The sequence below is a fragment of the Phoca vitulina genome, unplaced genomic scaffold, assembly GCF_004348235.1.
Source record: "Phoca vitulina isolate PV1807 unplaced genomic scaffold, GSC_HSeal_1.0 scaffold13, whole genome shotgun sequence".
NCBI classification, from domain to species: Eukaryota; Metazoa; Chordata; class Mammalia; order Carnivora; family Phocidae; genus Phoca; species Phoca vitulina.
The window spans coordinates 10,487,819-10,501,994 of record NW_022589716.1 but is presented as its reverse complement, the minus strand read 5'-3'; the positions used below and the strand labels follow the sequence as shown (position 1 = coordinate 10,501,994).

Here is a 14,176-nt window from a genome sequence, read left to right as displayed (position 1 = left end):
CCTAAATCCCCAGTCTGATGCTGGGCTTTTCCCTGCTCCTTCACTCCGCAAAGATTTGCTGTCGCTCGTTGGCTTTTAAATCCCGCTACTTTGCAATACCTGGATTGTAAGGCCATGCATTGCGTTCCCAGTACCACTTCCTCCTGCCTCGCCTCCCCTCTCTTCCCCCAGCTTTATTTTCTGTTTTGGTTGGAGCAGGACCCACCCAGACTTTCTTCCCCACTTCTCTTTCCCCTCCTTTCTTCCTGAACAGGTCCACCTGTTCGATCTCTGTCCCAGGCTTTCCTAATTAAGTTGCATCTCAAGCCTCCCCTGGCTGTTCCCCCTGCCCAACCCACTCTATTACTTGTATTTAAAGGTTCCTTTATTTCCATGAGACTCAGGCAACCTAGTGGCATAGTGGAGGAGGCGGCTCAGAGGGTCTAGGGAGGTCGCAGAATCCTTGTGCTAAGTCCCTGGGGGCCCTTTCTTGAGAGGTTCCTGATGGAGAAGAAAGCCCCAGATGGCGCCTCTGGAAAACTAGAAGTTCCACCCTGTTTGTCAGGTGTGCCGTGCATTTGGAGTTGTGTTGTTTTGTTGGTGCACATCCTTCCCTTGATTACAGTAACGGGAGGCTTCAGTTGGCTGTGGGCCTAGGAGTGCCCCTGTGATTGCATTCTGGAGGAAGGAAGGGTTATAACGATCTGTACAGAGGCCTGAATTCCAGAATGACAGGTTCTCAAAACTTCCCTACCGTGCTCACATGGGCAGAGTGGTAAGTTTCTGCGGAAAGTATGCTCCTTCGCACTGGGGACGGATCCTGCAGCTGTGTGCATTTGTCATCTAGGGTGCAGTTGCTGGAGTTACAGCTTTGCTTGTCATAACACGGGGGTTATTTGAGTGAATTCTCCCAGGCTTCATTCAGGCTGTTCTTGGATGACACTTCTTCTGGTTGCCTGGCCTGGATAAATCTTACCCCAAGTGCCCGACCGTGTATGTTTGCCACTTTTTCTTTCCTTTTTAGTCCCTACTTGCCTTGCTATTTTCCCAGCTGAACAAATACCCACTTGTTCCCACGGTAATAATTTGTGACTACTTAGCCCAAATCAGCTGCTGACTTGGGTGCATGAACTGTATGTGTGTGTTTTCAAGACACTGTGTGGGGGTCTCCTCTCCCCTCCCGCTTCTGTCTCCTCCAGCTGGTCTTCCTTTCTCTCTGAAGGAACTACAGGCTTACTTTGCATTTTGTTCCCTAACTTATGATTTCCTAGCCTCGCTCTGGCTATTTCCTTGGATTTGATTGCTGCTGATGGCCCAATTTATTCCTGAGGGCTTGATACTCATGGTTCAGGGCGGGAAATGTGATTATTATTTTTTTTTAAAGATTTTTATTTATTTTTTTGACAGAGAGAAAGGGAACACAAGCAGGGGGAGTGGGAGAGGGAGAAGCAGGCTTCCCGAGGAGCAGGGAGCCCGATTCGGGGCTCGATCCCAGGACCCTGGCATCATGACCTGAGCGGAAGGCAGATGCTTAATGACTGAACCACCCAGGCGCCCGTGGGAAATGTGATTATGACGGGGCAGAGTCGCTCGCTCCTGAGAAATGTGCCAGGTTGCCTGTGTTCAGAGTGACGGTGCTGGCCCTGGAGTCTTCAGGGACATGCTCACTTTGCTTAATCTTCAGTGTGAGCACATGTGCAAACCCCACTGCGGTGGGTGCTTTCTGTTTGCAAAGACCAGACTACAGAGCGGCCTTTTGCTCACTGTAAGTCTAGACGTGGAGGTTGTGTGTGGAGATGGGCATTGGTTCCTGGGACAGTGATAAGGAGGAGTGACGGGGAGAAGGGGTGAAAGGCTGAGAACTGTCTGCCCTTGCTTATCTCTTCAACTTGTCGGTTTCTGTTCTGAGAACTGTGGGGCTTTCCCCTTTGGCACTGCTGGGATGAGGAGGGAATCTTTCAGGGACTGCATCACGTTTTGCAGTGACTTTGCTGGTCACGAGGGAAGTGGGTGGAGGTGCTCTCAAGGAAGTGCATCTGTGAGCAGTTTGGTTTGCCCAGGCTTTGTCTTCCCAGACACAGCGTCGGTTTCCCAGTCAGGCAGAGCTGCTGGCAAGAGGGCAGGCTCCCGTGACGGGTGTCCACCTTGCCGCCTTGAGGGAGGTCTCGGTGTGTTAAGATGAGGCCACTCCATCCTTCATCAGTTCCACTTTTCTTTGTCGAGCATATTTTAAATAGCAGTCGTCTCTCCTGAGCAATTTAAGTTAACCTCTTTGGGGTCACAGTTTGTTCCCTCCCGGGTGCTTTTGTCCCCCTGGACCATGGGCTCATTGGCTCTCTTCTCCAACAGCTCCCCAGTTCTGTGGGCAGCTACTGTTCCATTTTCCTGTCAGACCAGCTCTGTTCATTGGCTGCACCCCCTTCTCTGCTAGACAGTCTGAGGCATTTTTCATCACTTCATATCCCTGAATTCAGTGAATCTTCAGACTGCTGTCTTTATGTTTCTTTTTCTACCCAGAAAAATCACTTTTTTCTTCATTTACAGGTGGTTGTGTTTTTTACCTAGAGGATTTTGTCCTGGAGGAAGACTTCACATATAGATGTGTGTGTGTGTGTGTGTGTGTGTGTGTGTGTAGGAGGATTTTGATTCTCGCAAGAATTTCTCATCCTGGTGCTTGGCTCTGTCTGGGGGTTTTCAGATGGTCTCAGCCCAGACGGTCGAGAGTTAAGAATGCCAGGTGATGTATGTCACCTTTCTTCAAGCTGCATAAACACACAGACTCTTATCAGCCAGCACCCACAGGCATGTCTCAGTGTCAGCTAAGACATGTTAGCATGTCTCACACCTCTGTAAGTGGTGAGCTTTCCAGAGGTGCCACCTAAGCTACCCTCTGTATGAGAGGAGAGCTGAACCCACTCAGAGGCAAGCTTAGAAAGGGACTTCCCAGTCTGGGTTCTCTGGGATGTCAAATGCAGCAAGGGGGCTTGTCGACCTGCCTGCTAAACCGTTCTTGTTCTGGTGGCTTTATCTCTAGTCTGTGACTCGATGAAGTTGCTCAGACCAGAGTCACCGCAGAACAGAGCTGAGCCAGCCTAGAGCCCGGCACACTGTTCCACTGCAGGGCTGTGGCCCAGCTGTCAGCCAGAGGTTGGGGTCAGCCAGCGTGTGTGTTGGCATCTGGGAGTGTTGACTCTCAGGTCGGTGTTTTACAAAAACATTGCTGGCATTGAAAAATGAGAGTTTTCCTGAGACCCAGAGGAACATCACACACCGGTCTGCCCAGCTTTGAAATCTCAACCTCAGACAGGAGTCGCTGGTTTTCTCACATGGTGAACCGGCCTCCCTATGTGTTGTGTACGCACAGACCTGCGGGGCCACCCTTCCTGGGGTCCCCTCTCCCCACTGTATCCCAGTCTTTACCTTACAAGATGTCAAACATCCAGGAAAGATGAGAAGTAATCCAGTGATAATACAGTATCAGCCCTCCACCTAGATTCAGAAGTTGTTCGTATTTTGCCATATTTGCTTTATCTCTTTATACCTTTTCTGTTTCGTTTCTTTTTTTCTTTTTTTTTTTGGCCAAGCCATTTGAAGATACGTTGCAGCCAGGATCACACTTCACCCCTCAAAACTTCCCGTCGCATCTCCTGAGAAGGAGGACAGTCTTCCTCATAATCACAGTCTCATGATCATGCCTGAGAAGATATACACCTCCACTGTGTGACCTGACAGCCCGTCCGTAGCCACACTTGCCCACATGTCCCAAGTCTCTCAGAGCTGGGGTCTTTAAATAAACTGTGAGTCAGTAAAGGGCCACACGTTGCACTAGTTGTGTTTTGAAGTCACTTTTACTGTAGAACAATCTCCCCCCTACATTCACTTGCACACACTTTTTTTTTTTTTTTTTAATGACATTGCCGTTTTGAAGAGTGCTGGCCAATTGTCACGGACCGCATTCCGTGTTCTGGAGCTGTCTGGGGCGTTTCCTTGTGGTGGTGTGTGAGCTGTTTCACAGGCCCCTGTGTTCCCTGAGTTTGATCTGGAGGAGGTTTTAGACTCAGGTAACCTTTTTTACAGCAAGAACACTCCCTAGGCAGTGCTGTGTGCTTCATACTCCCCCGTACCAGGAAGCTCGTGGCCTCGGGCAGCCCTGCTATCAGTAATAATAAGGTCGACTACTTGGTGGAGGGGTGAGGTCTCTGGATCTCTCCCTTGTAAAGGTACGTTTTCCCCTTTGCAATGAATAAATTATCTCGGTGGTGGTGATCCTTTGAGATCGGGGGAATATCCTGTTCCCCAGTAACTTTTCCCTCAGTGGTCACAACGGGACACAGTGGTGGCTGCACTGGGAGCTGGAGCTCAGGAGAGAAGCCCCGTCTCAGGGCCCGGCACCCAGCACTCGATAAATGTCGGTTTCCTTTGCTCCCTCCGGAGTGCCAGCCATGGCTGAGGAAGATCCCTTTTTCGGTCCCAGGCTGGTATTGTGCCCACAGGGGAAAAGAGGATGGCCAACATTAGTGTGGCAGCCTGTTAGAAATCTTTATTTTTAGAGAGTTTTCAGGGTTTCTAAACACTAATTTATCTGGTAGCGTGTATTCATAATGGTGATCTCCTCTATTTATAGTAAAACTTAATTAATTTGGAGTAAAATCAGGGCAAGAGGGAGTTGTCTGAATTAGAGGACAGTCTGGGTTGTAGAATAACTTAATGAAATGCATTTTTTAGCCTTTTAAATACGTCTGTTTGTCAAGTGTTGCCCTGTAGGGGCCTATCCAGCCTCCGCTGCTTTAATGATCTGTTTAAAATCCTTTGCAATTAGTATAATATTTGCATGAAGATGAAGTCTCTTTGAAGGAATTTTACAGGTGGTTAAAAATAGCAGGATCCCTGGCTCTGGAACCAATCTGACCTGGCTTCCATTTCTGCTTCTGCCTCACTGTGCTCTTGAGCAGCCTACCTATATTTCCCGACGGTTCCGTTTGCTCCCCGGTAAGATGGAAATAATAATTTTTCTGGGCCTGTGGGGATTAGGAAGAACGTAAGGAAGCTGGATCAGTATCAGGCACGTGTTAGGCCCTCTGCAGGGGGCGTGGGGGTTGTGAAGTCATCCTCATTGTTGTTACAGTATTTGCATTTGAGAGTTCCGTTTCACAAGTGCTTGAGTAACTTGTTTTCTGAATTAGGTTAAACATTTCCCTTGCTATCTTGTTTGCACGACATCTTTACCTTTCGCCCTCTTCATAGACTGCATAATAGTAGAAAACTTGAACACAACCAGCTCCTTGCTGGTGAATTCCAAATTAGCATGTAGCCAAAGCAGATGGCTTTAGTAGAGGTAAATGCTCTCCTTTCTTCACCTAACCCTGACCTGTGTTTTCACCTACAAAGTGTCTCATGGGCCTTGAGAGGGCAGCCTGGTTACAGGTGATTAACCTGCATCCGAGGCCCTGCCCCAGTCCTGTGACGGCAGGTGGTGGCACTGGCCCCTAGAGCCGCTGTCTTTCCTGAAGCTTGCTCTGTACTGAGTCCCCATCGTGCTGGCTCCTGGGCCTGGCCCTTGATGTACTTCCCAGGCCCCCCGGAAGGAACAAGGACAGCGAACACCGTCCTGGTTAGTAGGTGTAGAGCTGAAATGTAAGCCAGGCCCAGCAGACTCCAGACACTCTTAACCACTTCCCCTACCCCTGCCTGCCTGCCTTGAGCCCCTTTCCACACAGGTGCACGCTGAGGACCCTAACCCCTCGCTACTTGACCTCATTTTTTCCTGTTTAAACCACTCTGATTTTCTTTCTTAATAATACTTTTTAATGTCCAAAGTGTTACCTGGAACTTCAGACTGTTTTATGGCTCTTGATAACATGAAAGTAGACATTTGAAATGACTTGGCAGTCATTTTGTGCATGTATGAGTTCCATCCGGGGTTTGCTGTCCCAGCCCAGGCCTTTGTGCAGCTTCTCCCTGGCTGCCTGAGGATGACCGTCCTTCCCCAGGGGCTGAGCCCCCTGGAGCACCAGGGAGGGAGTATAGCTGAGTATAGCTGAGTCGGTTCAGTAACTGGTGAGGAGGGCCCTCCACGGCTCTCAGTGGTTTCAGGTTACCTGCTGGTTTTCGCAGTTTGTGTCCCTGGTGCCGCAAGGAGTGTAGTTTATAACCTTGAGTTGGGGAGAACCCTGAAGTTCCCCTTTTCCTCACTGATGCGTAAAAGTGGTCTGTGAGCCTCTCAGACTGCTCCACTACTGGGAAGTTTTCCATCTCACCCAGGCTTTTTCAACTTGGCACTGTTGGCATTTGGGGCCAGGTAATTCTTTGCTGCGGGGGCTGTCCTGTGCATTGTCGGGTGTTTAGCAGGGTCCCTGGCCTCTCCCCACTGGGTTCCAGATGTACCTCCCTCCCTCAGGCTGAGACAGATAAAAATGTCTCCACACGCTGCCCCGTGTGACCTAGGGGGGCGGGATGGGCGGAGCGCAGAGTTGTCCCTGTTGAGAACTGCATTTATTCAGTTTGGGGGTCACTAAGTGAACTCTCAGGGGAGCCCTAGAGAACAGATTCGGTCAGTTTGTGGCCCCTGAAGGATGAGAACAGTGCCCTGCGGGGCTTGTTAAGGGCCTGGGTGCTGCCTCGACAGGGGACTGCCGAGACCCGCACCCCGTCCGCCAGGGGCTCTTGGATGGAGCAGGCTGTGGCCCGGACAGTGCGCAGGCGGTCGTGGAGGGGAAGGAGGAGGGGTTCTGCCTGCGGCTGGGGAAGCGTCCATGGGGAATCCCTCCTCAAGCACAGCACCAGGGAAAGGGGCGATGCAAAGGGGACACGGGGAATGGTAAGAGCCAAGGTCCAGAGGAGGTTGTGAGCAGGGCCATCGTCCTGGGGTCTGGAGAGCATGGGACAGAGGCTCCCAAGAAAGGAGGCTTCTAGGCAGCCTTGCCATTCAGTTGCGGGCCTCTTTTCCTATAGCTTGCACTTAAAAGGGAGGGTGAGTTAAATTATTGGGTGACAAGTCAGGTTCTGCCTTTACTTTGTGCTCCATTTGGACTGTTTCTCTGCGAACGTTTCCTTTGAAGCAGCTTTATCACGTCCCTTTTAGATCTCATGGGGTCCCCCTGAGGAACCGGCTGTCCAGCTCCAGAGACATGGCTACTAGCTAGTAAAGGAAGCAGCTTGTTATTGTGGACTAGCTTTCACTGGCAGCCCTCTACATTGCACACCAGTGCTTCCAGCCTCGATTCTGGACAGCTGCCAGGCCAGCCGAGGCCTGGTCTGTGAGCACGGTCCCAGGCTTTGGTGGGCTGGGGCTCCGCTAAAGAACATCTCATATGAGAAGGCCAGGTGTGAGCACATTCTAGAAATCCTGTACCTACCCCAGCAGGATTGTCAACCACTGAAATCACCTTTGTGACTATGATGAAAAGACTTCTAACTTGAGTTACTGCGATCCATCTTAGCAAATGACAGGTCCTCCCACGTTTCCTTTGATTTAGAGTGTCCTCCTCATCCTAAAGGGCATGTTGTGCCGCCGTCAGGCCCCTCTCGAGCTGCTGTGCGTGAGGCTGGGCCTTACCTGGGGTGTGCTTTCGTGTGGGGGCCCTGGGGTGGCACACAGGGGTAGGGGAGGTAGGGTCACTCTGCTGGCTGGGGCACTCAACTGTTGTGTTTTTTGTTGGCTCTAAAATTTCTTTGAAAGACTTGGTGTTGAGTATCTATGGCTTTTCCTATCCCCAATCAGTGGTCGATGTCAAGAGCTTTCACACTTTGTCTTTAGTTTTCTCTTTCATGGACACAGTTGTATGCACAGTAGCTCGGGACACAGGCAGAACCAACCTTATATTGTTTTATATGTTCACCTTTCTCAGAATGCTTTTCTTCCCCCTCCCCCCAGCTTTTGTTCTAGTCCCTGGGCTCCTCTAGCCTCTTATTTTTTTAATTTAAAAAAATTTTTTAAAGATTTTATTTATTGAGAGAGAGCAAGAGCGGAGAGAGAAGGGAGCAGGGGGAGAGGGAGAAGCAGGCCGAGCAGGGAGCCCGACGCGGGGCTCGATGCCAGGACCCTGAGATCATGACCTGAGCGGAAGGTAGACGCTTAACCAACTGAGCCCCCAGGCGCCCCTCCTCTAACCTCTTAAGCTCATCAGTGTTCCTTATGGGCTTTTCCGTTTTCTTAGAAGACATTTTCACTTAATAACATGGACAGTGATGTAGAGGTGAGCACTGGCATCACCCCAGTGACAGGACAAGCCGGAGACGCCGTCCTGCAGGAGCGGGGCACACCGCCTCTCTTGCCCAGACCCGAGGGCTGTGTGAGCATCTGGGCCGAGGCGGCGTCAGAACGCGAGAGCAGGTTTTCTATTTGGGTGGTAAGTTTGCGCCCAAAATATTTGCTGGTCGGTCCGACGCAGCAGACTTGAAGATTAAAGAATTGAAGATTTCCATCCCTGCTCCCACCCTCAGTCTGAGCCCTGCAGGGAGCTGGGGTCCAGAAGTCTGGGAAAGAGAGGCTAATGACGAGGGGCGGGTGCTGGGGTCCTGCAGACACAGTGGAGGAGGCCTGCATGAATGTGTTTTCTCTGTCAAGAACCCTAGTTTGCGGGGCACCTAGGTGGCTCAGTTGTTAAGCGTCTGCCTTCGGCTCAGGTCATGATCCCAGGGTCCTGGGATGGAGTCCCACATCGGGCTCCCCACTCAGCGGGAAGCCTGCTTCTCCCTGTCCCACCCCCCTGCTTGTGTTCCTTCTCTCTCTGTGTCTGTCTCTGTCAGATAAATAAATAAAATCTTAAAAAAAAAAAAAAAAGAACCCTGGTTTGTAATTCTATCCCCAGATTTCTCTGTCAGAAATCTGATCAATTGCTGGCAAAAAAAAAAAAATTGCCTTATGAAAGGAGAGTTAAGAAGAATGTTAGATTGCCCCTCAGATCACTGAGCAGATTATATACGGATTTGTCGTTTTCAACGAGTTAAAGTAAATAACTTACTAATACCCCAGATAGGTAAAAAAGTCTTCAGGGAAACAGCCAACAAACACACTGTGGTCTTGCTATGGACCACTGTCGTTCAAGGGCCACTGCTGTGGATGGGACGATGTCCCACCCAGGCGGGTGGGAACTGTGTTCTAGTGATCTCGTTCCCCCCCCCCCCCAAAATGGAGGCTTTCAGGTTGGGCCAGTGTGGACATGGCTCCGGCTGAATTTTGGTCTGCGGTAATGTGAGGCACAAGGCTGAGGAGAGGTTGTGACGGGCAGGTTGCAGTCTGAAGGTGTTCCTACCTGGTCAGCCATGGAACCATGCCAAGGAGCTCCTCTGTCCCCACAGTACCACAGCTGCCGGCAGCCCTGTCCTCCTTTGCCTTGAACTAAGGTGGTGTCCTGGCGTCTTGCAGGACGGCCAGGCTCCTGGACCTGCCCTCCCTTTCTGAACTCTTTCTGTGCTGCAGACAACGTAGCCCCCATGGTCTGCCTTGTAGCCTGGGCCGAGAACTGCCATGTTATGGGACACTGGAGTGGCAGCGTGCCCCAGGGCCGCTCTTCTCCCAGCCCCCGCACCTGCCAAACCCGTTCCTGCCTCTTCCCCTTACCCACATCTCTCTTTCCCCTGAATGCTTTTCTCCTTCCTTCCCACCTAGCCACATCCTCCCTGGCTTCCAAGAAGCCTCCCCTAGTGACCTTAGCCCATACTGTTAAGCTGCAGGACAGACGGTCCGTATTGTCCAGGTATGACCTCTGCCACTCACTGGGCCAGGTCTGGCTTACTGGCCAGGCTGGTGCTGGCACAGTGCTGGGTGTTCCCCACCTGGAAGCTGGTCTTGGAATAAATAGTTCCTCAGCCTTTCTTTGTCTTTCTTGGCCTCGACACTTTTGAAGAGTACAGGCCAGTGGTTTTGTAGAATGTCCCAGCCGGAGTTCGTCTGATGGTTCTTCAAAATTACACTCAGGTTACGTGTTTTTGGCAGGGATGCTGCGTAAGTGATGTTGTGACCTCCTCAGTGCGCCGGACCCTCTGGCACCTGATGCGGGTGTCCCCCAGTACCGGCCAAGTTCTCTTGACGACTGCGGGAAGGCAGCTCCTACAGGTCTCTCCACTGTGAAGTCAGCATGTCCCCCTTTGTAGTGAGTAACTTGTTGGGGGGTATGTTGAGACTGTGTAAGCGTAGGATCTGTTTTCAGTCGTCTTATAAAGCCTCCCCTGGGTTGGGAGGTCAGAGCCACTGGCTCTGAGGCATTTTGGCTAAAGGTGCTTTGGCCCGTGTTTGATCTGGCGACAATACTGAGTCACACTGCATAGTGCTTATTATGTGTCAAGCCCTGTAAGCGCCTTACGTACGTTAAGTCATTTATTTCTCACCTTAGCCACCCGAAGCGGGTACTCCTGTTATCATATTGTATACCTGCGGAAACTGAAGCACGGAGAGGTTAAGTGAACCGTCTCAGGTTGTGGCAGCCTCTAAGTGGAATACTGGGATTCAACCCAGGGGGTCTCACTCCAGTACCTGGGCTTCCCACTGCTCCGCCTGCCTGCCGTGTGCAGGGTTCACGTGTAGTTCATGACATAGGGACACTGCTTCTCTAACCTCAGTGGACTTCCTGTCGCCTCTGCACATGGACTGCTTAACGCCATCTGGTTGCATTGTCTCCCACCTGCTTGGTTTTTCACTGAGAGCATCATTGCAACAATTTGTGTAGCCATAATAGGTGCACCAGGAAAAAGCCAAAGGCTTTCCTTCCAAGATTGGAATCCAGGGCTTGTTGAAGTCAGAGGACTCTGTCCCGTGTGGATAAATGTAACATTTGAGCCTGTACAAAAGTGGACGAAGAGACTTTTGCCAGTGAAGGAGTTAGTGGTATAGAACTTGCCCTTCTTCTATAAGCAACCAGAAAACAGACGAAAACATACGAAACAACTGTTTGCAGACATTGGGCAACAGGCAGCTCAGGATAATGGTCCCTGAGGGATGGAAAATAATAAGGTAAGCCCTGTGGTCTCCTCTGCAACTTTCTGCCGGAGGCAATTTCCAGTTCTCAGAGCAGTGAGGAGGAACCCAAGCAGAGCCCCGCAGCCTTGCCAGGTTGAGGAGACAGAGTTGAGGAAGCCAAAGCAGTTGGAATTTCCAGGGACAATATGGAGAAAAAGGAGCTCCATGGAGGAAAATCTCTAGACATTTGCTCAGGGGTCTCCTCAAGTCTCTTTCTGCACATGAGTCTGTGCGTGCATGGGGGGAAACGGGGCAAAGCCAGGAACTGCTGCTGGGAAGCTGGAAGCTGAACTGCTTCTAGGGCTGGGAGACGATCTGTCCAGTTGGATGTGAGACCTTGTTGAACGCCAGGGGCATTTGGTAGACACCTCTGAAGATCCTTCTTATCTGAGAAAGCTGCTCTCAAACTTCACTGCCTACCCTGGCGGAAAGGGCACAGAGCTTGAAAACAAACCTGATACCATAAAACTGAGCAGAACTACGGCACAGATCTGGATGTAGAAGTGAAAATTGTAACACTTCTAGGAGACAAAGGAGAAAATCTTTGTGACCTTGGGATAGGCAGAGATTTCTTAGGACACAAAAAATTTAAACTATTACCAAAAAAAAAGAAAGAAAAGAAAAGAGGGGCGCCTGGGTGGCTCAATCGGTTTAGCATCTGCCTTTAGCTCAGGTCATGATCCTAGGAGCCTGGGATCGAGTCCCGCATCGGGCGGGGAGCCTGCTTCTCCCTCTGCCACTCCCCCTGCTCATGCTACCCCCCCCCCCGCCCTCAAATAAATAAAAAAATAAAATCTTGAGAAAAAAAAAAAAGTTGGACTTCCATCTAAATTAAGCATTTCTGACCTTCAAAACATACTGTAAGGGAAACAAAAAGGTAAGCCACGGACTGGGAAAGAAATATCTGACAAAGGACTTGTATCCAGAATAGGTAAAGACTTCTAACAACTCAGTCAAAAGTCAGCATAATTTAGTAATAGGCAAAGGATCAGAATAGCCATTTCTCTAAACAAGATATACAGATGGCCAGTAAGCACATGAGACGCTGGTCATCAGTGATCAGGGACATGCACGTTAAACAGTGATACCACTGTGTACCCACAGGATGGCTGCAATTAAAAAGACTGACAGTACCAAAAGTTGAAGAGATACGAACTTTGGAACTCTTACATATTGACAGCAGAAATATAAAATGATACAACCATTTCACAAAACTGGAAGTTTCTCATAAAGAAAATTACACCTGGGGCACCTGGCGGGCTCAGTCGGTGGAGCAGGCGACACTTGATCACTTGATCTCAGGGTTGTAAGTTTGAGCCCCATGTTGGGTATAGAGATTACTTAAAAATGAAAAATTTTTTAAAAGATTTATTTACTTATTTGAGAGAGAGCACAGGAGCAGGAGGGTGGGGAGGAGCAGAGGGAGAGGGAGAAGCAGGCTCCCCACTGAGCAGGGAGCCCACTGAGGGGCTCGATCCCAGATGACCTGAGCCAAAGGCAGACGCTCAGCCGACTGAGTCACCCAGGCACCCTTAAAAATGAAATCTTTGAAAAAAAAAAAGAAAGAAAGAAAATTAGACCTACCATCCAACCCAGCAGTGTCACCCCTAGACATTTACTTAAAAGAAAACAGGGCTATGAAAGGACTTGTACATAAATATTCATAGCAACTTTATTCATAATTGACCCAAACTGGAAACAATCCAAATGTTCATCAACACATGAATGGATGAACAAATTGTGGTATCTCTGTACGAGGGAATACATGTCGGCCACAAAAAGGAATGAACTAGTGATACATGCCACAACATGGATGAACATGCTGAGCAAAAGAATCCAGCTTGAGAGAGTATATTCTTACTATGCGATTCCAGTTATATGAAATTCTGGAAACAGGGAATCTATAGTGAAGAAAGCAGGTTGCCTTGGTGTGGTAGGTGTGAGGCCAACTGCAAAGGAACAGGAGATAGTTTTGGGGGTGATGGAAATTAGTATATTGGTGGTAGGGAGGGTCACATCAGCGTACACATTTCTCGAAACTCTTGAACTATGTTTAACATGGGTGCATTTTGGTATGTAAATTATACCTCAGAATTGATTTAAAAGAGGGGGGGAAGCCTCAGAACAATCGAACTGTTTTCACAGACTTAACTGCTCACCCCAGCAAACTTCAGTACTCATTAAAGGAAGACAACAAAATCCAAATGTTTCACAGTGTAGCAGTCATAATGTATGGCCTCTAATCAAAAATTACAGGTGAAGAAGTAGAAAATTATGATCTATAATCAGGAGAAAAGTGAGTCAATATAAATGAACTAAGAATGAAACACAGAAGAAAGACAAATAGCAAACAGCCCCAGTGACCCATGGGAAAGTATCAGAAGTCCAACGTGTAATGGGATTTCCGGAAGAGGCAGGAGAAAGGGCAGAAAAAAATATTTGAAGACTAATAGCTGAACATTTTCCAAAGCTGATGAAAACTATAAACACACAGATCCAAGAAGCCTCATAATCCCCAAGCAGATGAACACAGAATAAATGACACTAAGCCACAGCATAATCAAATTGCTGAAAAACAATGATAAAAAGAAAATTGCGAAAGTATCTAGAGGGAAAAAGACACTACATACAAAGAAATAATCATAAGAACCGATAGAGACTTTTCGTCAGATTATTCAAGCCAGAAGACAATGGAACAACATCTTTAAAGTGCAAAGTAAAACCTGTTAACCCAGGATTCTGTATCCAGGGAGAAAGAGATTTTATAAATGAAGGCAGGAAAAAAAAAAAAATGGATGAAAGCATTTTGATCCCTCTTTACCCAAAGCAGGTGGCTCCAGTCCTTACGTACTGCCCTACCAACTCAGCTCCTGGGCCCTTTTTACAAATTTTGTCTACTCTAGTTCTAATCTCAGGGGTTATGTCTGGTGGTAGGAATTGCATAAGTTGGGGAGAAATGGAGTTGCTTTCCTAACTTTAAAAATACTTTCACCACTAATGAGCAGCAGTGCAGCAGCATGGCTTTGGGCTCTGAGAGGCCGTGCGTGGGGAATCGTGTGATCCCGGTGCCTCCTTTCTGTTGTTGAATCATCTGCCCTGCCCTGCCAAAGCAGGCTGCCAGCGTCAGGCCCTCGGCCCTTCTTGATACCCCTCCATGGATGGCATCATTTGGGTCCATGCTGCCCTTGTCAACAGACTTCACCACACTGATAGGATGCCCTCTTGTTTGAGAAGCTGAAT

At 49.1% G+C, this 14,176-nt stretch overlaps 1 protein-coding gene across 1 annotated transcript in view; it reads left to right on the top strand.

The window, feature by feature from the left end:
* Positions 1-14,176, top strand: part of LOC116636635 (store-operated calcium entry regulator STIMATE) — a 51,311-nt gene that overhangs the window by 592 nt on the left and 36,543 nt on the right. The window lies entirely within an intron of this gene.